The sequence below is a fragment of the Mytilus galloprovincialis genome, chromosome 1 (genome assembly GCF_965363235.1).
Source record: "Mytilus galloprovincialis chromosome 1, xbMytGall1.hap1.1, whole genome shotgun sequence".
Lineage (NCBI taxonomy): Eukaryota > Metazoa > Mollusca > Bivalvia > Mytilida > Mytilidae > Mytilus > Mytilus galloprovincialis.
This window is the reverse complement of record NC_134838.1, coordinates 108,424,996-108,447,519: the sequence shown is the minus strand read 5'-3', so window position 1 is coordinate 108,447,519 and position 22,524 is coordinate 108,424,996. Positions and strand designations below refer to the sequence as shown.

At 30.7% G+C, this 22,524-nt stretch overlaps 1 long non-coding RNA gene across 1 annotated transcript in view; it reads right to left on the bottom strand.

Moving 5' to 3' along the window:
- LOC143050035 (uncharacterized) overlaps positions 1 to 22,524 on the bottom strand; it is a 47,350-nt gene extending 24,826 nt beyond the window's left edge. Inside the window, exon 1 of the long non-coding RNA XR_012970427.1 lies at positions 20,505 to 22,524. This is a non-coding gene — a long non-coding RNA (uncharacterized LOC143050035). The remainder of the gene's footprint in view (positions 1 to 20,504) is intronic.

Here is a 22,524-nt window from a genome sequence, read left to right as displayed (position 1 = left end):
GACTGTAAACAATAAAATTGACATGTATTGTCATTCTTAAATACTTAATTTCCTCAGAAGTTGATTTAGAATCTAAATATCAATAGATTTGTGGCATGAAAAGTCTTAAATTATACAATTCTGAGCTTGGTAAGTATGCCATAAGGTAGCAATAAACAGTTAGGAAAAAATATTATAATTTGCCCTTATAGATTTTACCATCCCCTTTTCATTGCTTTCTTGCAATATCAAGCTTACTGCTTGTGTCATATATGTGCATATGTATGTAATCAGAATCTTCCATAGATTTTATATCCAGTATATAAAATGGTAAAATATAATTTCTTTTGGGTGTATCCATGGCAACAATCTGTATTTATTTGTTATAAAATATTGCAAAAAGGGGGGGAAAGATGTCACATATTTCCCCAAAATTTGGCTAAAAGTAGAATTTCAATCGCTTGAAGTAATACCTTTTCTGAAACTGTGTACATACATCATTCAGCAAATCCAATGAAAATCATATGTCTTTCGTCTCATTTTTTTGTAAAATTGCGTCAAAAAGTTCGTGTAGAAAAAAAGTGTTTGTAAACATTACATTAATTTCTGGGCCGAAAGCCGGTCTAGCTATGAAAATACGGATTGTCAAACAGAAAATAGCCCATAAAACATGTAAAACATAATCTTGATGCTCTTATAAACCATCTTTGAAGGCTAAGTTAGCACTCAGCTTTCTAAAAATGAATTTTATTACACAATAACTTTCCTATTTGAAAAATCCACCGGGGCCAAAATGCGAAACTAAACTCCTAACTGTGTATTGCTACCTTAATAGTAAATATTTTTTTCAAATTCTCCCTTTTAACTTATTTTCTGTGTTCTGCTAGCTAAATCGAGTAAAATGGCCTTTTATTTTTGAAAATTGGTTGAGTAATGAATATTTTATGAAGGTTAGCAGTTGACACTGAAACGCGACAAAAACTGATTTAAAGAAAGGTGCCAAGTCAAAGTGTAAAATCTTGTCTCTACCTTAATTTTTGGCAAAATCTTAAAAACTATACCTCTTTTGTCAGTTTTTTTATGCAGAAAATCTTAATAAGATCTCTGATGATGCAAAATTGTACAAAATGTAGCAATTTCAAGCATCAAAATGTTAATCTTTATGCCTATTGCATAGTAAAGACTTGATTAAAAGACTTGGTGATAGGGAATCAATTTCTTACATCTGATTTAACTTTACATTTAATATATGCCAAAATGTAACATAAAATCTTGATAAAAACAATAATTTGATATATTCGCAAGAAAAAAACCAACGCGTTCAATACTTAGGCTACTACATGCAGCCCAGTTCATCAGAAGCAAGGGTTAAGCCGATAGAGTACAAATATAAGCCTTGTGTCAAAATGTCTAATTTTGGTTGCTAAGGACTGTAAACAATAAAATTGACATGTATTGTCATTCTTAAATACTTAATTTCCTCAGAAGTTGATTTAGAATCTAAATATCAATAGATTTGTGGCATGAAAAGTCTTAAATTATACAATTCTGAGCTTGGTAAGTATGCCATAAGGTAGCAATAAACAGTTAGGAAAAAATATTATAATTTGCCCTTATAGATTTTACCATCCCCTTTTCATTGCTTTCTTGCAATATCAAGCTTACTGCTTGTGTCATATATGTGCATATGTATGTAATCAGAATCTTCCATAGATTTTATATCCAGTATATAAAATGGTAAAATATAATTTCTTTTGGGTGTATCCATGGCAACAATCTGTATTTATTTGTTATAAAATATTGCAAAAAGGGGGGGAAAGATGTCACATATTTCCCCAAAATTTGGCTAAAAGTAGAATTTCAATCGCTTGAAGTAATACCTTTTCTGAAACTGTGTACATACATCATTCAGCAAATCCAATGAAAATCATATGTCTTTCGTCTCATTTTTTTGTAAAATTGCGTCAAAAAGTTCGTGTAGAAAAAAAGTGTTTGTAAACATTACATTAATTTCTGGGCCGAAAGCCGGTCTAGCTATGAAAATACGGATTGTCAAACAGAAAATAGCCCATAAAACATGTAAAACATAATCTTGATGCTCTTATAAACCATCTTTGAAGGCTAAGTTAGCACTCAGCTTTCTAAAAATGAATTTTATTACACAATAACTTTCCTATTTGAAAAATCCACCGGGGCCAAAATGCGAAACTAAACTCCTAACTGTGTATTGCTACCTTAATAGTAAATATTTTTTTCAAATTCTCCCTTTTAACTTATTTTCTGTGTTCTGCTAGCTAAATCGAGTAAAATGGCCTTTTATTTTTGAAAATTGGTTGAGTAATGAATATTTTATGAAGGTTAGCAGTTGACACTGAAACGCGACAAAAACTGATTTAAAGAAAGGTGCCAAGTCAAAGTGTAAAATCTTGTCTCTACCTTAATTTTTGGCAAAATCTTAAAAACTATACCTCTTTTGTCAGTTTTTTTATGCAGAAAATCTTAATAAGATCTCTGATGATGCAAAATTGTACAAAATGTAGCAATTTCAAGCATCAAAATGTTAATCTTTATGCCTATTGCATAGTAAAGACTTGATTAAAAGACTTGGTGATAGGGAATCAATTTCTTACATCTGATTTAACTTTACATTTAATATATGCCAAAATGTAACATAAAATCTTGATAAAAACAATAATTTGATATATTCGCAAGAAAAAAACCAACGCGTTCAATACTTAGGCTACTACATGCAGCCCAGTTCATCAGAAGCAAGGGTTAAGCCGATAGAGTACAAATATAAGCCTTGTGTCAAAATGTCTAATTTTGGTTGCTAAGGACTGTAAACAATAAAATTGACATGTATTGTCATTCTTAAATACTTAATTTCCTCAGAAGTTGATTTAGAATCTAAATATCAATAGATTTGTGGCATGAAAAGTCTTAAATTATACAATTCTGAGCTTGGTAAGTATGCCATAAGGTAGCAATAAACAGTTAGGAAAAAATATTATAATTTGCCCTTATAGATTTTACCATCCCCTTTTCATTGCTTTCTTGCAATATCAAGCTTACTGCTTGTGTCATATATGTGCATATGTATGTAATCAGAATCTTCCATAGATTTTATATCCAGTATATAAAATGGTAAAATATAATTTCTTTTGGGTGTATCCATGGCAACAATCTGTATTTATTTGTTATAAAATATTGCAAAAAGGGGGGGAAAGATGTCACATATTTCCCCAAAATTTGGCTAAAAGTAGAATTTCAATCGCTTGAAGTAATACCTTTTCTGAAACTGTGTACATACATCATTCAGCAAATCCAATGAAAATCATATGTCTTTCGTCTCATTTTTTTGTAAAATTGCGTCAAAAAGTTCGTGTAGAAAAAAAGTGTTTGTAAACATTACATTAATTTCTGGGCCGAAAGCCGGTCTAGCTATGAAAATACGGATTGTCAAACAGAAAATAGCCCATAAAACATGTAAAACATAATCTTGATGCTCTTATAAACCATCTTTGAAGGCTAAGTTAGCACTCAGCTTTCTAAAAATGAATTTTATTACACAATAACTTTCCTATTTGAAAAATCCACCGGGGCCAAAATGCGAAACTAAACTCCTAACTGTGTATTGCTACCTTAATAGTAAATATTTTTTTCAAATTCTCCCTTTTAACTTATTTTCTGTGTTCTGCTAGCTAAATCGAGTAAAATGGCCTTTTATTTTTGAAAATTGGTTGAGTAATGAATATTTTATGAAGGTTAGCAGTTGACACTGAAACGCGACAAAAACTGATTTAAAGAAAGGTGCCAAGTCAAAGTGTAAAATCTTGTCTCTACCTTAATTTTTGGCAAAATCTTAAAAACTATACCTCTTTTGTCAGTTTTTTTATGCAGAAAATCTTAATAAGATCTCTGATGATGCAAAATTGTACAAAATGTAGCAATTTCAAGCATCAAAATGTTAATCTTTATGCCTATTGCATAGTAAAGACTTGATTAAAAGACTTGGTGATAGGGAATCAATTTCTTACATCTGATTTAACTTTACATTTAATATATGCCAAAATGTAACATAAAATCTTGATAAAAACAATAATTTGATATATTCGCAAGAAAAAAACCAACGCGTTCAATACTTAGGCTACTACATGCAGCCCAGTTCATCAGAAGCAAGGGTTAAGCCGATAGAGTACAAATATAAGCCTTGTGTCAAAATGTCTAATTTTGGTTGCTAAGGACTGTAAACAATAAAATTGACATGTATTGTCATTCTTAAATACTTAATTTCCTCAGAAGTTGATTTAGAATCTAAATATCAATAGATTTGTGGCATGAAAAGTCTTAAATTATACAATTCTGAGCTTGGTAAGTATGCCATAAGGTAGCAATAAACAGTTAGGAAAAAATATTATAATTTGCCCTTATAGATTTTACCATCCCCTTTTCATTGCTTTCTTGCAATATCAAGCTTACTGCTTGTGTCATATATGTGCATATGTATGTAATCAGAATCTTCCATAGATTTTATATCCAGTATATAAAATGGTAAAATATAATTTCTTTTGGGTGTATCCATGGCAACAATCTGTATTTATTTGTTATAAAATATTGCAAAAAGGGGGGGAAAGATGTCACATATTTCCCCAAAATTTGGCTAAAAGTAGAATTTCAATCGCTTGAAGTAATACCTTTTCTGAAACTGTGTACATACATCATTCAGCAAATCCAATGAAAATCATATGTCTTTCGTCTCATTTTTTTGTAAAATTGCGTCAAAAAGTTCGTGTAGAAAAAAAGTGTTTGTAAACATTACATTAATTTCTGGGCCGAAAGCCGGTCTAGCTATGAAAATACGGATTGTCAAACAGAAAATAGCCCATAAAACATGTAAAACATAATCTTGATGCTCTTATAAACCATCTTTGAAGGCTAAGTTAGCACTCAGCTTTCTAAAAATGAATTTTATTACACAATAACTTTCCTATTTGAAAAATCCACCGGGGCCAAAATGCGAAACTAAACTCCTAACTGTGTATTGCTACCTTAATAGTAAATATTTTTTTCAAATTCTCCCTTTTAACTTATTTTCTGTGTTCTGCTAGCTAAATCGAGTAAAATGGCCTTTTATTTTTGAAAATTGGTTGAGTAATGAATATTTTATGAAGGTTAGCAGTTGACACTGAAACGCGACAAAAACTGATTTAAAGAAAGGTGCCAAGTCAAAGTGTAAAATCTTGTCTCTACCTTAATTTTTGGCAAAATCTTAAAAACTATACCTCTTTTGTCAGTTTTTTTATGCAGAAAATCTTAATAAGATCTCTGATGATGCAAAATTGTACAAAATGTAGCAATTTCAAGCATCAAAATGTTAATCTTTATGCCTATTGCATAGTAAAGACTTGATTAAAAGACTTGGTGATAGGGAATCAATTTCTTACATCTGATTTAACTTTACATTTAATATATGCCAAAATGTAACATAAAATCTTGATAAAAACAATAATTTGATATATTCGCAAGAAAAAAACCAACGCGTTCAATACTTAGGCTACTACATGCAGCCCAGTTCATCAGAAGCAAGGGTTAAGCCGATAGAGTACAAATATAAGCCTTGTGTCAAAATGTCTAATTTTGGTTGCTAAGGACTGTAAACAATAAAATTGACATGTATTGTCATTCTTAAATACTTAATTTCCTCAGAAGTTGATTTAGAATCTAAATATCAATAGATTTGTGGCATGAAAAGTCTTAAATTATACAATTCTGAGCTTGGTAAGTATGCCATAAGGTAGCAATAAACAGTTAGGAAAAAATATTATAATTTGCCCTTATAGATTTTACCATCCCCTTTTCATTGCTTTCTTGCAATATCAAGCTTACTGCTTGTGTCATATATGTGCATATGTATGTAATCAGAATCTTCCATAGATTTTATATCCAGTATATAAAATGGTAAAATATAATTTCTTTTGGGTGTATCCATGGCAACAATCTGTATTTATTTGTTATAAAATATTGCAAAAAGGGGGGGAAAGATGTCACATATTTCCCCAAAATTTGGCTAAAAGTAGAATTTCAATCGCTTGAAGTAATACCTTTTCTGAAACTGTGTACATACATCATTCAGCAAATCCAATGAAAATCATATGTCTTTCGTCTCATTTTTTTGTAAAATTGCGTCAAAAAGTTCGTGTAGAAAAAAAGTGTTTGTAAACATTACATTAATTTCTGGGCCGAAAGCCGGTCTAGCTATGAAAATACGGATTGTCAAACAGAAAATAGCCCATAAAACATGTAAAACATAATCTTGATGCTCTTATAAACCATCTTTGAAGGCTAAGTTAGCACTCAGCTTTCTAAAAATGAATTTTATTACACAATAACTTTCCTATTTGAAAAATCCACCGGGGCCAAAATGCGAAACTAAACTCCTAACTGTGTATTGCTACCTTAATAGTAAATATTTTTTTCAAATTCTCCCTTTTAACTTATTTTCTGTGTTCTGCTAGCTAAATCGAGTAAAATGGCCTTTTATTTTTGAAAATTGGTTGAGTAATGAATATTTTATGAAGGTTAGCAGTTGACACTGAAACGCGACAAAAACTGATTTAAAGAAAGGTGCCAAGTCAAAGTGTAAAATCTTGTCTCTACCTTAATTTTTGGCAAAATCTTAAAAACTATACCTCTTTTGTCAGTTTTTTTATGCAGAAAATCTTAATAAGATCTCTGATGATGCAAAATTGTACAAAATGTAGCAATTTCAAGCATCAAAATGTTAATCTTTATGCCTATTGCATAGTAAAGACTTGATTAAAAGACTTGGTGATAGGGAATCAATTTCTTACATCTGATTTAACTTTACATTTAATATATGCCAAAATGTAACATAAAATCTTGATAAAAACAATAATTTGATATATTCGCAAGAAAAAAACCAACGCGTTCAATACTTAGGCTACTACATGCAGCCCAGTTCATCAGAAGCAAGGGTTAAGCCGATAGAGTACAAATATAAGCCTTGTGTCAAAATGTCTAATTTTGGTTGCTAAGGACTGTAAACAATAAAATTGACATGTATTGTCATTCTTAAATACTTAATTTCCTCAGAAGTTGATTTAGAATCTAAATATCAATAGATTTGTGGCATGAAAAGTCTTAAATTATACAATTCTGAGCTTGGTAAGTATGCCATAAGGTAGCAATAAACAGTTAGGAAAAAATATTATAATTTGCCCTTATAGATTTTACCATCCCCTTTTCATTGCTTTCTTGCAATATCAAGCTTACTGCTTGTGTCATATATGTGCATATGTATGTAATCAGAATCTTCCATAGATTTTATATCCAGTATATAAAATGGTAAAATATAATTTCTTTTGGGTGTATCCATGGCAACAATCTGTATTTATTTGTTATAAAATATTGCAAAAAGGGGGGGAAAGATGTCACATATTTCCCCAAAATTTGGCTAAAAGTAGAATTTCAATCGCTTGAAGTAATACCTTTTCTGAAACTGTGTACATACATCATTCAGCAAATCCAATGAAAATCATATGTCTTTCGTCTCATTTTTTTGTAAAATTGCGTCAAAAAGTTCGTGTAGAAAAAAAGTGTTTGTAAACATTACATTAATTTCTGGGCCGAAAGCCGGTCTAGCTATGAAAATACGGATTGTCAAACAGAAAATAGCCCATAAAACATGTAAAACATAATCTTGATGCTCTTATAAACCATCTTTGAAGGCTAAGTTAGCACTCAGCTTTCTAAAAATGAATTTTATTACACAATAACTTTCCTATTTGAAAAATCCACCGGGGCCAAAATGCGAAACTAAACTCCTAACTGTGTATTGCTACCTTAATAGTAAATATTTTTTTCAAATTCTCCCTTTTAACTTATTTTCTGTGTTCTGCTAGCTAAATCGAGTAAAATGGCCTTTTATTTTTGAAAATTGGTTGAGTAATGAATATTTTATGAAGGTTAGCAGTTGACACTGAAACGCGACAAAAACTGATTTAAAGAAAGGTGCCAAGTCAAAGTGTAAAATCTTGTCTCTACCTTAATTTTTGGCAAAATCTTAAAAACTATACCTCTTTTGTCAGTTTTTTTATGCAGAAAATCTTAATAAGATCTCTGATGATGCAAAATTGTACAAAATGTAGCAATTTCAAGCATCAAAATGTTAATCTTTATGCCTATTGCATAGTAAAGACTTGATTAAAAGACTTGGTGATAGGGAATCAATTTCTTACATCTGATTTAACTTTACATTTAATATATGCCAAAATGTAACATAAAATCTTGATAAAAACAATAATTTGATATATTCGCAAGAAAAAAACCAACGCGTTCAATACTTAGGCTACTACATGCAGCCCAGTTCATCAGAAGCAAGGGTTAAGCCGATAGAGTACAAATATAAGCCTTGTGTCAAAATGTCTAATTTTGGTTGCTAAGGACTGTAAACAATAAAATTGACATGTATTGTCATTCTTAAATACTTAATTTCCTCAGAAGTTGATTTAGAATCTAAATATCAATAGATTTGTGGCATGAAAAGTCTTAAATTATACAATTCTGAGCTTGGTAAGTATGCCATAAGGTAGCAATAAACAGTTAGGAAAAAATATTATAATTTGCCCTTATAGATTTTACCATCCCCTTTTCATTGCTTTCTTGCAATATCAAGCTTACTGCTTGTGTCATATATGTGCATATGTATGTAATCAGAATCTTCCATAGATTTTATATCCAGTATATAAAATGGTAAAATATAATTTCTTTTGGGTGTATCCATGGCAACAATCTGTATTTATTTGTTATAAAATATTGCAAAAAGGGGGGGAAAGATGTCACATATTTCCCCAAAATTTGGCTAAAAGTAGAATTTCAATCGCTTGAAGTAATACCTTTTCTGAAACTGTGTACATACATCATTCAGCAAATCCAATGAAAATCATATGTCTTTCGTCTCATTTTTTTGTAAAATTGCGTCAAAAAGTTCGTGTAGAAAAAAAGTGTTTGTAAACATTACATTAATTTCTGGGCCGAAAGCCGGTCTAGCTATGAAAATACGGATTGTCAAACAGAAAATAGCCCATAAAACATGTAAAACATAATCTTGATGCTCTTATAAACCATCTTTGAAGGCTAAGTTAGCACTCAGCTTTCTAAAAATGAATTTTATTACACAATAACTTTCCTATTTGAAAAATCCACCGGGGCCAAAATGCGAAACTAAACTCCTAACTGTGTATTGCTACCTTAATAGTAAATATTTTTTTCAAATTCTCCCTTTTAACTTATTTTCTGTGTTCTGCTAGCTAAATCGAGTAAAATGGCCTTTTATTTTTGAAAATTGGTTGAGTAATGAATATTTTATGAAGGTTAGCAGTTGACACTGAAACGCGACAAAAACTGATTTAAAGAAAGGTGCCAAGTCAAAGTGTAAAATCTTGTCTCTACCTTAATTTTTGGCAAAATCTTAAAAACTATACCTCTTTTGTCAGTTTTTTTATGCAGAAAATCTTAATAAGATCTCTGATGATGCAAAATTGTACAAAATGTAGCAATTTCAAGCATCAAAATGTTAATCTTTATGCCTATTGCATAGTAAAGACTTGATTAAAAGACTTGGTGATAGGGAATCAATTTCTTACATCTGATTTAACTTTACATTTAATATATGCCAAAATGTAACATAAAATCTTGATAAAAACAATAATTTGATATATTCGCAAGAAAAAAACCAACGCGTTCAATACTTAGGCTACTACATGCAGCCCAGTTCATCAGAAGCAAGGGTTAAGCCGATAGAGTACAAATATAAGCCTTGTGTCAAAATGTCTAATTTTGGTTGCTAAGGACTGTAAACAATAAAATTGACATGTATTGTCATTCTTAAATACTTAATTTCCTCAGAAGTTGATTTAGAATCTAAATATCAATAGATTTGTGGCATGAAAAGTCTTAAATTATACAATTCTGAGCTTGGTAAGTATGCCATAAGGTAGCAATAAACAGTTAGGAAAAAATATTATAATTTGCCCTTATAGATTTTACCATCCCCTTTTCATTGCTTTCTTGCAATATCAAGCTTACTGCTTGTGTCATATATGTGCATATGTATGTAATCAGAATCTTCCATAGATTTTATATCCAGTATATAAAATGGTAAAATATAATTTCTTTTGGGTGTATCCATGGCAACAATCTGTATTTATTTGTTATAAAATATTGCAAAAAGGGGGGGAAAGATGTCACATATTTCCCCAAAATTTGGCTAAAAGTAGAATTTCAATCGCTTGAAGTAATACCTTTTCTGAAACTGTGTACATACATCATTCAGCAAATCCAATGAAAATCATATGTCTTTCGTCTCATTTTTTTGTAAAATTGCGTCAAAAAGTTCGTGTAGAAAAAAAGTGTTTGTAAACATTACATTAATTTCTGGGCCGAAAGCCGGTCTAGCTATGAAAATACGGATTGTCAAACAGAAAATAGCCCATAAAACATGTAAAACATAATCTTGATGCTCTTATAAACCATCTTTGAAGGCTAAGTTAGCACTCAGCTTTCTAAAAATGAATTTTATTACACAATAACTTTCCTATTTGAAAAATCCACCGGGGCCAAAATGCGAAACTAAACTCCTAACTGTGTATTGCTACCTTAATAGTAAATATTTTTTTCAAATTCTCCCTTTTAACTTATTTTCTGTGTTCTGCTAGCTAAATCGAGTAAAATGGCCTTTTATTTTTGAAAATTGGTTGAGTAATGAATATTTTATGAAGGTTAGCAGTTGACACTGAAACGCGACAAAAACTGATTTAAAGAAAGGTGCCAAGTCAAAGTGTAAAATCTTGTCTCTACCTTAATTTTTGGCAAAATCTTAAAAACTATACCTCTTTTGTCAGTTTTTTTATGCAGAAAATCTTAATAAGATCTCTGATGATGCAAAATTGTACAAAATGTAGCAATTTCAAGCATCAAAATGTTAATCTTTATGCCTATTGCATAGTAAAGACTTGATTAAAAGACTTGGTGATAGGGAATCAATTTCTTACATCTGATTTAACTTTACATTTAATATATGCCAAAATGTAACATAAAATCTTGATAAAAACAATAATTTGATATATTCGCAAGAAAAAAACCAACGCGTTCAATACTTAGGCTACTACATGCAGCCCAGTTCATCAGAAGCAAGGGTTAAGCCGATAGAGTACAAATATAAGCCTTGTGTCAAAATGTCTAATTTTGGTTGCTAAGGACTGTAAACAATAAAATTGACATGTATTGTCATTCTTAAATACTTAATTTCCTCAGAAGTTGATTTAGAATCTAAATATCAATAGATTTGTGGCATGAAAAGTCTTAAATTATACAATTCTGAGCTTGGTAAGTATGCCATAAGGTAGCAATAAACAGTTAGGAAAAAATATTATAATTTGCCCTTATAGATTTTACCATCCCCTTTTCATTGCTTTCTTGCAATATCAAGCTTACTGCTTGTGTCATATATGTGCATATGTATGTAATCAGAATCTTCCATAGATTTTATATCCAGTATATAAAATGGTAAAATATAATTTCTTTTGGGTGTATCCATGGCAACAATCTGTATTTATTTGTTATAAAATATTGCAAAAAGGGGGGGAAAGATGTCACATATTTCCCCAAAATTTGGCTAAAAGTAGAATTTCAATCGCTTGAAGTAATACCTTTTCTGAAACTGTGTACATACATCATTCAGCAAATCCAATGAAAATCATATGTCTTTCGTCTCATTTTTTTGTAAAATTGCGTCAAAAAGTTCGTGTAGAAAAAAAGTGTTTGTAAACATTACATTAATTTCTGGGCCGAAAGCCGGTCTAGCTATGAAAATACGGATTGTCAAACAGAAAATAGCCCATAAAACATGTAAAACATAATCTTGATGCTCTTATAAACCATCTTTGAAGGCTAAGTTAGCACTCAGCTTTCTAAAAATGAATTTTATTACACAATAACTTTCCTATTTGAAAAATCCACCGGGGCCAAAATGCGAAACTAAACTCCTAACTGTGTATTGCTACCTTAATAGTAAATATTTTTTTCAAATTCTCCCTTTTAACTTATTTTCTGTGTTCTGCTAGCTAAATCGAGTAAAATGGCCTTTTATTTTTGAAAATTGGTTGAGTAATGAATATTTTATGAAGGTTAGCAGTTGACACTGAAACGCGACAAAAACTGATTTAAAGAAAGGTGCCAAGTCAAAGTGTAAAATCTTGTCTCTACCTTAATTTTTGGCAAAATCTTAAAAACTATACCTCTTTTGTCAGTTTTTTTATGCAGAAAATCTTAATAAGATCTCTGATGATGCAAAATTGTACAAAATGTAGCAATTTCAAGCATCAAAATGTTAATCTTTATGCCTATTGCATAGTAAAGACTTGATTAAAAGACTTGGTGATAGGGAATCAATTTCTTACATCTGATTTAACTTTACATTTAATATATGCCAAAATGTAACATAAAATCTTGATAAAAACAATAATTTGATATATTCGCAAGAAAAAAACCAACGCGTTCAATACTTAGGCTACTACATGCAGCCCAGTTCATCAGAAGCAAGGGTTAAGCCGATAGAGTACAAATATAAGCCTTGTGTCAAAATGTCTAATTTTGGTTGCTAAGGACTGTAAACAATAAAATTGACATGTATTGTCATTCTTAAATACTTAATTTCCTCAGAAGTTGATTTAGAATCTAAATATCAATAGATTTGTGGCATGAAAAGTCTTAAATTATACAATTCTGAGCTTGGTAAGTATGCCATAAGGTAGCAATAAACAGTTAGGAAAAAATATTATAATTTGCCCTTATAGATTTTACCATCCCCTTTTCATTGCTTTCTTGCAATATCAAGCTTACTGCTTGTGTCATATATGTGCATATGTATGTAATCAGAATCTTCCATAGATTTTATATCCAGTATATAAAATGGTAAAATATAATTTCTTTTGGGTGTATCCATGGCAACAATCTGTATTTATTTGTTATAAAATATTGCAAAAAGGGGGGGAAAGATGTCACATATTTCCCCAAAATTTGGCTAAAAGTAGAATTTCAATCGCTTGAAGTAATACCTTTTCTGAAACTGTGTACATACATCATTCAGCAAATCCAATGAAAATCATATGTCTTTCGTCTCATTTTTTTGTAAAATTGCGTCAAAAAGTTCGTGTAGAAAAAAAGTGTTTGTAAACATTACATTAATTTCTGGGCCGAAAGCCGGTCTAGCTATGAAAATACGGATTGTCAAACAGAAAATAGCCCATAAAACATGTAAAACATAATCTTGATGCTCTTATAAACCATCTTTGAAGGCTAAGTTAGCACTCAGCTTTCTAAAAATGAATTTTATTACACAATAACTTTCCTATTTGAAAAATCCACCGGGGCCAAAATGCGAAACTAAACTCCTAACTGTGTATTGCTACCTTAATAGTAAATATTTTTTTCAAATTCTCCCTTTTAACTTATTTTCTGTGTTCTGCTAGCTAAATCGAGTAAAATGGCCTTTTATTTTTGAAAATTGGTTGAGTAATGAATATTTTATGAAGGTTAGCAGTTGACACTGAAACGCGACAAAAACTGATTTAAAGAAAGGTGCCAAGTCAAAGTGTAAAATCTTGTCTCTACCTTAATTTTTGGCAAAATCTTAAAAACTATACCTCTTTTGTCAGTTTTTTTATGCAGAAAATCTTAATAAGATCTCTGATGATGCAAAATTGTACAAAATGTAGCAATTTCAAGCATCAAAATGTTAATCTTTATGCCTATTGCATAGTAAAGACTTGATTAAAAGACTTGGTGATAGGGAATCAATTTCTTACATCTGATTTAACTTTACATTTAATATATGCCAAAATGTAACATAAAATCTTGATAAAAACAATAATTTGATATATTCGCAAGAAAAAAACCAACGCGTTCAATACTTAGGCTACTACATGCAGCCCAGTTCATCAGAAGCAAGGGTTAAGCCGATAGAGTACAAATATAAGCCTTGTGTCAAAATGTCTAATTTTGGTTGCTAAGGACTGTAAACAATAAAATTGACATGTATTGTCATTCTTAAATACTTAATTTCCTCAGAAGTTGATTTAGAATCTAAATATCAATAGATTTGTGGCATGAAAAGTCTTAAATTATACAATTCTGAGCTTGGTAAGTATGCCATAAGGTAGCAATAAACAGTTAGGAAAAAATATTATAATTTGCCCTTATAGATTTTACCATCCCCTTTTCATTGCTTTCTTGCAATATCAAGCTTACTGCTTGTGTCATATATGTGCATATGTATGTAATCAGAATCTTCCATAGATTTTATATCCAGTATATAAAATGGTAAAATATAATTTCTTTTGGGTGTATCCATGGCAACAATCTGTATTTATTTGTTATAAAATATTGCAAAAAGGGGGGGAAAGATGTCACATATTTCCCCAAAATTTGGCTAAAAGTAGAATTTCAATCGCTTGAAGTAATACCTTTTCTGAAACTGTGTACATACATCATTCAGCAAATCCAATGAAAATCATATGTCTTTCGTCTCATTTTTTTGTAAAATTGCGTCAAAAAGTTCGTGTAGAAAAAAAGTGTTTGTAAACATTACATTAATTTCTGGGCCGAAAGCCGGTCTAGCTATGAAAATACGGATTGTCAAACAGAAAATAGCCCATAAAACATGTAAAACATAATCTTGATGCTCTTATAAACCATCTTTGAAGGCTAAGTTAGCACTCAGCTTTCTAAAAATGAATTTTATTACACAATAACTTTCCTATTTGAAAAATCCACCGGGGCCAAAATGCGAAACTAAACTCCTAACTGTGTATTGCTACCTTAATAGTAAATATTTTTTTCAAATTCTCCCTTTTAACTTATTTTCTGTGTTCTGCTAGCTAAATCGAGTAAAATGGCCTTTTATTTTTGAAAATTGGTTGAGTAATGAATATTTTATGAAGGTTAGCAGTTGACACTGAAACGCGACAAAAACTGATTTAAAGAAAGGTGCCAAGTCAAAGTGTAAAATCTTGTCTCTACCTTAATTTTTGGCAAAATCTTAAAAACTATACCTCTTTTGTCAGTTTTTTTATGCAGAAAATCTTAATAAGATCTCTGATGATGCAAAATTGTACAAAATGTAGCAATTTCAAGCATCAAAATGTTAATCTTTATGCCTATTGCATAGTAAAGACTTGATTAAAAGACTTGGTGATAGGGAATCAATTTCTTACATCTGATTTAACTTTACATTTAATATATGCCAAAATGTAACATAAAATCTTGATAAAAACAATAATTTGATATATTCGCAAGAAAAAAACCAACGCGTTCAATACTTAGGCTACTACATGCAGCCCAGTTCATCAGAAGCAAGGGTTAAGCCGATAGAGTACAAATATAAGCCTTGTGTCAAAATGTCTAATTTTGGTTGCTAAGGACTGTAAACAATAAAATTGACATGTATTGTCATTCTTAAATACTTAATTTCCTCAGAAGTTGATTTAGAATCTAAATATCAATAGATTTGTGGCATGAAAAGTCTTAAATTATACAATTCTGAGCTTGGTAAGTATGCCATAAGGTAGCAATAAACAGTTAGGAAAAAATATTATAATTTGCCCTTATAGATTTTACCATCCCCTTTTCATTGCTTTCTTGCAATATCAAGCTTACTGCTTGTGTCATATATGTGCATATGTATGTAATCAGAATCTTCCATAGATTTTATATCCAGTATATAAAATGGTAAAATATAATTTCTTTTGGGTGTATCCATGGCAACAATCTGTATTTATTTGTTATAAAATATTGCAAAAAGGGGGGGAAAGATGTCACATATTTCCCCAAAATTTGGCTAAAAGTAGAATTTCAATCGCTTGAAGTAATACCTTTTCTGAAACTGTGTACATACATCATTCAGCAAATCCAATGAAAATCATATGTCTTTCGTCTCATTTTTTTGTAAAATTGCGTCAAAAAGTTCGTGTAGAAAAAAAGTGTTTGTAAACATTACATTAATTTCTGGGCCGAAAGCCGGTCTAGCTATGAAAATACGGATTGTCAAACAGAAAATAGCCCATAAAACATGTAAAACATAATCTTGATGCTCTTATAAACCATCTTTGAAGGCTAAGTTAGCACTCAGCTTTCTAAAAATGAATTTTATTACACAATAACTTTCCTATTTGAAAAATCCACCGGGGCCAAAATGCGAAACTAAACTCCTAACTGTGTATTGCTACCTTAATAGTAAATATTTTTTTCAAATTCTCCCTTTTAACTTATTTTCTGTGTTCTGCTAGCTAAATCGAGTAAAATGGCCTTTTATTTTTGAAAATTGGTTGAGTAATGAATATTTTATGAAGGTTAGCAGTTGACACTGAAACGCGACAAAAACTGATTTAAAGAAAGGTGCCAAGTCAAAGTGTAAAATCTTGTCTCTACCTTAATTTTTGGCAAAATCTTAAAAACTATACCTCTTTTGTCAGTTTTTTTATGCAGAAAATCTTAATAAGATCTCTGATGATGCAAAATTGTACAAAATGTAGCAATTTCAAGCATCAAAATGTTAATCTTTATGCCTATTGCATAGTAAAGACTTGATTAAAAGACTTGGTGATAGGGAATCAATTTCTTACATCTGATTTAACTTTACATTTAATATATGCCAAAATGTAACATAAAATCTTGATAAAAACAATAATTTGATATATTCGCAAGAAAAAAACCAACGCGTTCAATACTTAGGCTACTACATGCAGCCCAGTTCATCAGAAGCAAGGGTTAAGCCGATAGAGTACAAATATAAGCCTTGTGTCAAAATGTCTAATTTTGGTTGCTAAGGACTGTAAACAATAAAATTGACATGTATTGTCATTCTTAAATACTTAATTTCCTCAGAAGTTGATTTAGAATCTAAATATCAATAGATTTGTGGCATGAAAAGTCTTAAATTATACAATTCTGAGCTTGGTAAGTATGCCATAAGGTAGCAATAAACAGTTAGGAAAAAATATTATAATTTGCCCTTATAGATTTTACCATCCCCTTTTCATTGCTTTCTTGCAATATCAAGCTTACTGCTTGTGTCATATATGTGCATATGTATGTAATCAGAATCTTCCATAGATTTTATATCCAGTATATAAAATGGTAAAATATAATTTCTTTTGGGTGTATCCATGGCAACAATCTGTATTTATTTGTTATAAAATATTGCAAAAAGGGGGGGAAAGATGTCACATATTTCCCCAAAATTTGGCTAAAAGTAGAATTTCAATCGCTTGAAGTAATACCTTTTCTGAAACTGTGTACATACATCATTCAGCAAATCCAATGAAAATCATATGTCTTTCGTCTCATTTTTTTGTAAAATTGCGTCAAAAAGTTCGTGTAGAAAAAAAGTGTTTGTAAACATTACATTAATTTCTGGGCCGAAAGCCGGTCTAGCTATGAAAATACGGATTGTCAAACAGAAAATAGCCCATAAAACATGTAAAACATAATCTTGATGCTCTTATAAACCATCTTTGAAGGCTAAGTTAGCACTCAGCTTTCTAAAAATGAATTTTATTACACAATAACTTTCCTATTTGAAAAATCCACCGGGGCCAAAATGCGAAACTAAACTCCTAACTGTGTATTGCTACCTTAATAGTAAATATTTTTTTCAAATTCTCCCTTTTAACTTATTTTCTGTGTTCTGCTAGCTAAATCGAGTAAAATGGCCTTTTATTTTTGAAAATTGGTTGAGTAATGAATATTTTATGAAGGTTAGCAGTTGACACTGAAACGCGACAAAAACTGATTTAAAGAAAGGTGCCAAGTCAAAGTGTAAAATCTTGTCTCTACCTTAATTTTTGGCAAAATCTTAAAAACTATACCTCTTTTGTCAGTTTTTTTATGCAGAAAATCTTAATAAGATCTCTGATGATGCAAAATTGTACAAAATGTAGCAATTTCAAGCATCAAAATGTTAATCTTTATGCCTATTGCATAGTAAAGACTTGATTAAAAGACTTGGTGATAGGGAATCAATTTCTTACATCTGATTTAACTTTACATTTAATATATGCCAAAATGTAACATAAAATCTTGATAAAAACAATAATTTGATATATTCGCAAGAAAAAAACCAACGCGTTCAATACTTAGGCTACTACATGCAGCCCAGTTCATCAGAAGCAAGGGTTAAGCCGATAGAGTACAAATATAAGCCTTGTGTCAAAATGTCTAATTTTGGTTGCTAAGGACTGTAAACAATAAAATTGACATGTATTGTCATTCTTAAATACTTAATTTCCTCAGAAGTTGATTTAGAATCTAAATATCAATAGATTTGTGGCATGAAAAGTCTTAAATTATACAATTCTGAGCTTGGTAAGTATGCCATAAGGTAGCAATAAACAGTTAGGAAAAAATATTATAATTTGCCCTTATAGATTTTACCATCCCCTTTTCATTGCTTTCTTGCAATATCAAGCTTACTGCTTGTGTCATATATGTGCATATGTATGTAATCAGAATCTTCCATAGATTTTATATCCAGTATATAAAATGGTAAAATATAATTTCTTTTGGGTGTATCCATGGCAACAATCTGTATTTATTTGTTATAAAATATTGCAAAAAGGGGGGGAAAGATGTCACATATTTCCCCAAAATTTGGCTAAAAGTAGAATTTCAATCGCTTGAAGTAATACCTTTTCTGAAACTGTGTACATACATCATTCAGCAAATCCAATGAAAATCATATGTCTTTCGTCTCATTTTTTTGTAAAATTGCGTCAAAAAGTTCGTGTAGAAAAAAAGTGTTTGTAAACATTACATTAATTTCTGGGCCGAAAGCCGGTCTAGCTATGAAAATACGGATTGTCAAACAGAAAATAGCCCATAAAACATGTAAAACATAATCTTGATGCTCTTATAAACCATCTTTGAAGGCTAAGTTAGCACTCAGCTTTCTAAAAATGAATTTTATTACACAATAACTTTCCTATTTGAAAAATCCACCGGGGCCAAAATGCGAAACTAAACTCCTAACTGTGTATTGCTACCTTAATAGTAAATATTTTTTTCAAATTCTCCCTTTTAACTTATTTTCTGTGTTCTGCTAGCTAAATCGAGTAAAATGGCCTTTTATTTTTGAAAATTGGTTGAGTAATGAATATTTTATGAAGGTTAGCAGTTGACACTGAAACGCGACAAAAACTGATTTAAAGAAAGGTGCCAAGTCAAAGTGTAAAATCTTGTCTCTACCTTAATTTTTGGCAAAATCTTAAAAACTATACCTCTTTTGTCAGTTTTTTTATGCAGAAAATCTTAATAAGATCTCTGATGATGCAAAATTGTACAAAATGTAGCAATTTCAAGCATCAAAATGTTAATCTTTATGCCTATTGCATAGTAAAGACTTGATTAAAAGACTTGGTGATAGGGAATCAATTTCTTACATCTGATTTAACTTTACATTTAATATATGCCAAAATGTAACATAAAATCTTGATAAAAACAATAATTTGATATATTCGCAAGAAAAAAACCAACGCGTTCAATACTTAGGCTACTACATGCAGCCCAGTTCATCAGAAGCAAGGGTTAAGCCGATAGAGTACAAATATAAGCCTTGTGTCAAAATGTCTAATTTTGGTTGCTAAGGACTGTAAACAATAAAATTGACATGTATTGTCATTCTTAAATACTTAATTTCCTCAGAAGTTGATTTAGAATCTAAATATCAATAGATTTGTGGCATGAAAAGTCTTAAATTATACAATTCTGAGCTTGGTAAGTATGCCATAAGGTAGCAATAAACAGTTAGGAAAAAATATTATAATTTGCCCTTATAGATTTTACCATCCCCTTTTCATTGCTTTCTTGCAATATCAAGCTTACTGCTTGTGTCATATATGTGCATATGTATGTAATCAGAATCTTCCATAGATTTTATATCCAGTATATAAAATGGTAAAATATAATTTCTTTTGGGTGTATCCATGGCAACAATCTGTATTTATTTGTTATAAAATATTGCAAAAAGGGGGGGAAAGATGTCACATATTTCCCCAAAATTTGGCTAAAAGTAGAATTTCAATCGCTTGAAGTAATACCTTTTCTGAAACTGTGTACATACATCATTCAGCAAATCCAATGAAAATCATATGTCTTTCGTCTCATTTTTTTGTAAAATTGCGTCAAAAAGTTCGTGTAGAAAAAAAGTGTTTGTAAACATTACATTAATTTCTGGGCCGAAAGCCGGTCTAGCTATGAAAATACGGATTGTCAAACAGAAAATAGCCCATAAAACATGTAAAACATAATCTTGATGCTCTTATAAACCATCTTTGAAGGCTAAGTTAGCACTCAGCTTTCTAAAAATGAATTTTATTACACAATAACTTTCCTATTTGAAAAATCCACCGGGGCCAAAATGCGAAACTAAACTCCTAACTGTGTATTGCTACCTAATGTGATAACAAATCCGGTAAATAGTCTAATTCGGTAGGTCACATTCATGAAAGGGAAGGGGATTGTAGTAACGACGTAAGGAACATATCCGATATCATTTGTGAAACGGTTATTCCATAACGGTCAACCAACTTGTGATGGCGTCCGTAAAATTTGCGAAGGGATGATTTCAACTTCACCATTTGGAACTCTTGGTTTAATAGCTTCCTTGTGAGCAGCAACCCTCTATCAAGAAAATCATGATAGGAAATGCAAGCACGGGAATATCGTATCAGTTGGGAGATATATACCCTGTATGCAGGTGCTGCTGGAATGTTGCTACTTAGAAATGGAAAGTTCACAATTGGATTTTCCATGGTCTTTTTCCAATGAAAATTTTGTTCAAAACTGTAGTGAAGAGCTTAAAGGGATATTAATGATGGGTTTGGTGGTCAAGCAGTCTAAGTAGTTTGTCAACACTGAGGTTATGACTTTCAACCCTGCTCATAATGAAGTGTGGTAGTTTTTAATTGATCAGAAATGCCAGTTTTTCTACCATGGATCTGTGGTTCTCTCCTTGTACTCTTGTTTTCTCCACCAATAGGAACTGTCTATCATGATAAAGCCAAAGGTACTGAAAGTTGTGATGAACACCAACACACAAACAAATAGATAGATATACAAAGTACATGTAAAGTACATATTGATAGTTCTGGAAACAGAAATTGAGTGATGTAGAATGAAAAGTACTATCAGCCATTGATTATCACTCCTCTATCAAAGTACTTATCTCATGGAGAATTAGTGCTGTCCATTTCAACATTACAGATGGTCTGTTTAACTACATGTGAATAGCTTGTTGTAGAAAAGCCATATTCACTCAAGTAAAAACCCAGATGTGTCTATGTAAATACATCATAGTTTGAACATATTAACAAACTGTTCGGGTGTTATTGAAGACTTTGATGGAGTCATATCTGGATTGAAACATTGATGTCCTTGTATCTGAAAGAAAAATGAAACCAATGATAATCTATGCATATCTGTTAAGGTTCATGTGGACCCTATGGCTAAAATGGCCGTATTTTCACCTCAAAATTTAATCTGAGTACAGGCAAACCTGTGCATTTTGAGAAGTTTTAAGGCATAGCATGCCCTAGATAAATAGAATTCAAATGCATTGTATGATTTAGAAAATTCATAACTTAACTGAATTTTACCGTACACTTTTTTTCGTCCCTGCGGAAGATGATAAAATTAACAAACAGGTGAGTTTACCTTGATATGGTCCACTCAGGTACACAGTTTAAATAACCAATTATTGTCAGGTATCTATTGTCCATCTCATGTCCATGTCAAACAAAACAGCTCACTTCAATATTTATTTACAGGAAATATTAAAAGTTTTTACTTTTTAGCTTTTAAAGTAATTCTATATTATCGTTACAATACAGCAGTACTCGAGTTATTTGCGATGAAATAATAATTACTGTTTTACGTCTTATTTTGTACTTCTTAAAAAGGGGGATGCTGATTGCGTAAGTCAAAATAAAAGCACGTGTTCTACTTGTTAAACTTTGTAACTGGACTATTAATAATATTTATTCAATCTGAATTATCATAAGCATTTGTGGAAACTTAATTAAATAATTCGACAAATGAATCGTCTATCTTCAGATAATATTCTCGGTTTATTCCCGATTGTCCCACTTTTGAAAATTTTAGAGTTCTGATTGTCCCACATGAAAAGTTCTGATTGTCCCACATTAATTTTTTTATGTGAAATGTTCTTAAATAAACAGTAGACTTTGTGTTTATTTTGTTAAAATAACAAGAATTAATTATTTCCTTTTCAAAGGGTGTCTTCAACCTATGCCAACATTTGATAAAAATATATTCAACCTATGCCTACAAACAAAATACAATAGGTGTTGTTATAACAATTTTTAATTAATAAAAGGTAAAATACAGTCAGTATATTTAAGCACTAAATATTACTCTTTAAAAATTCACAAACAAAAATAAAGTATTTGCAAA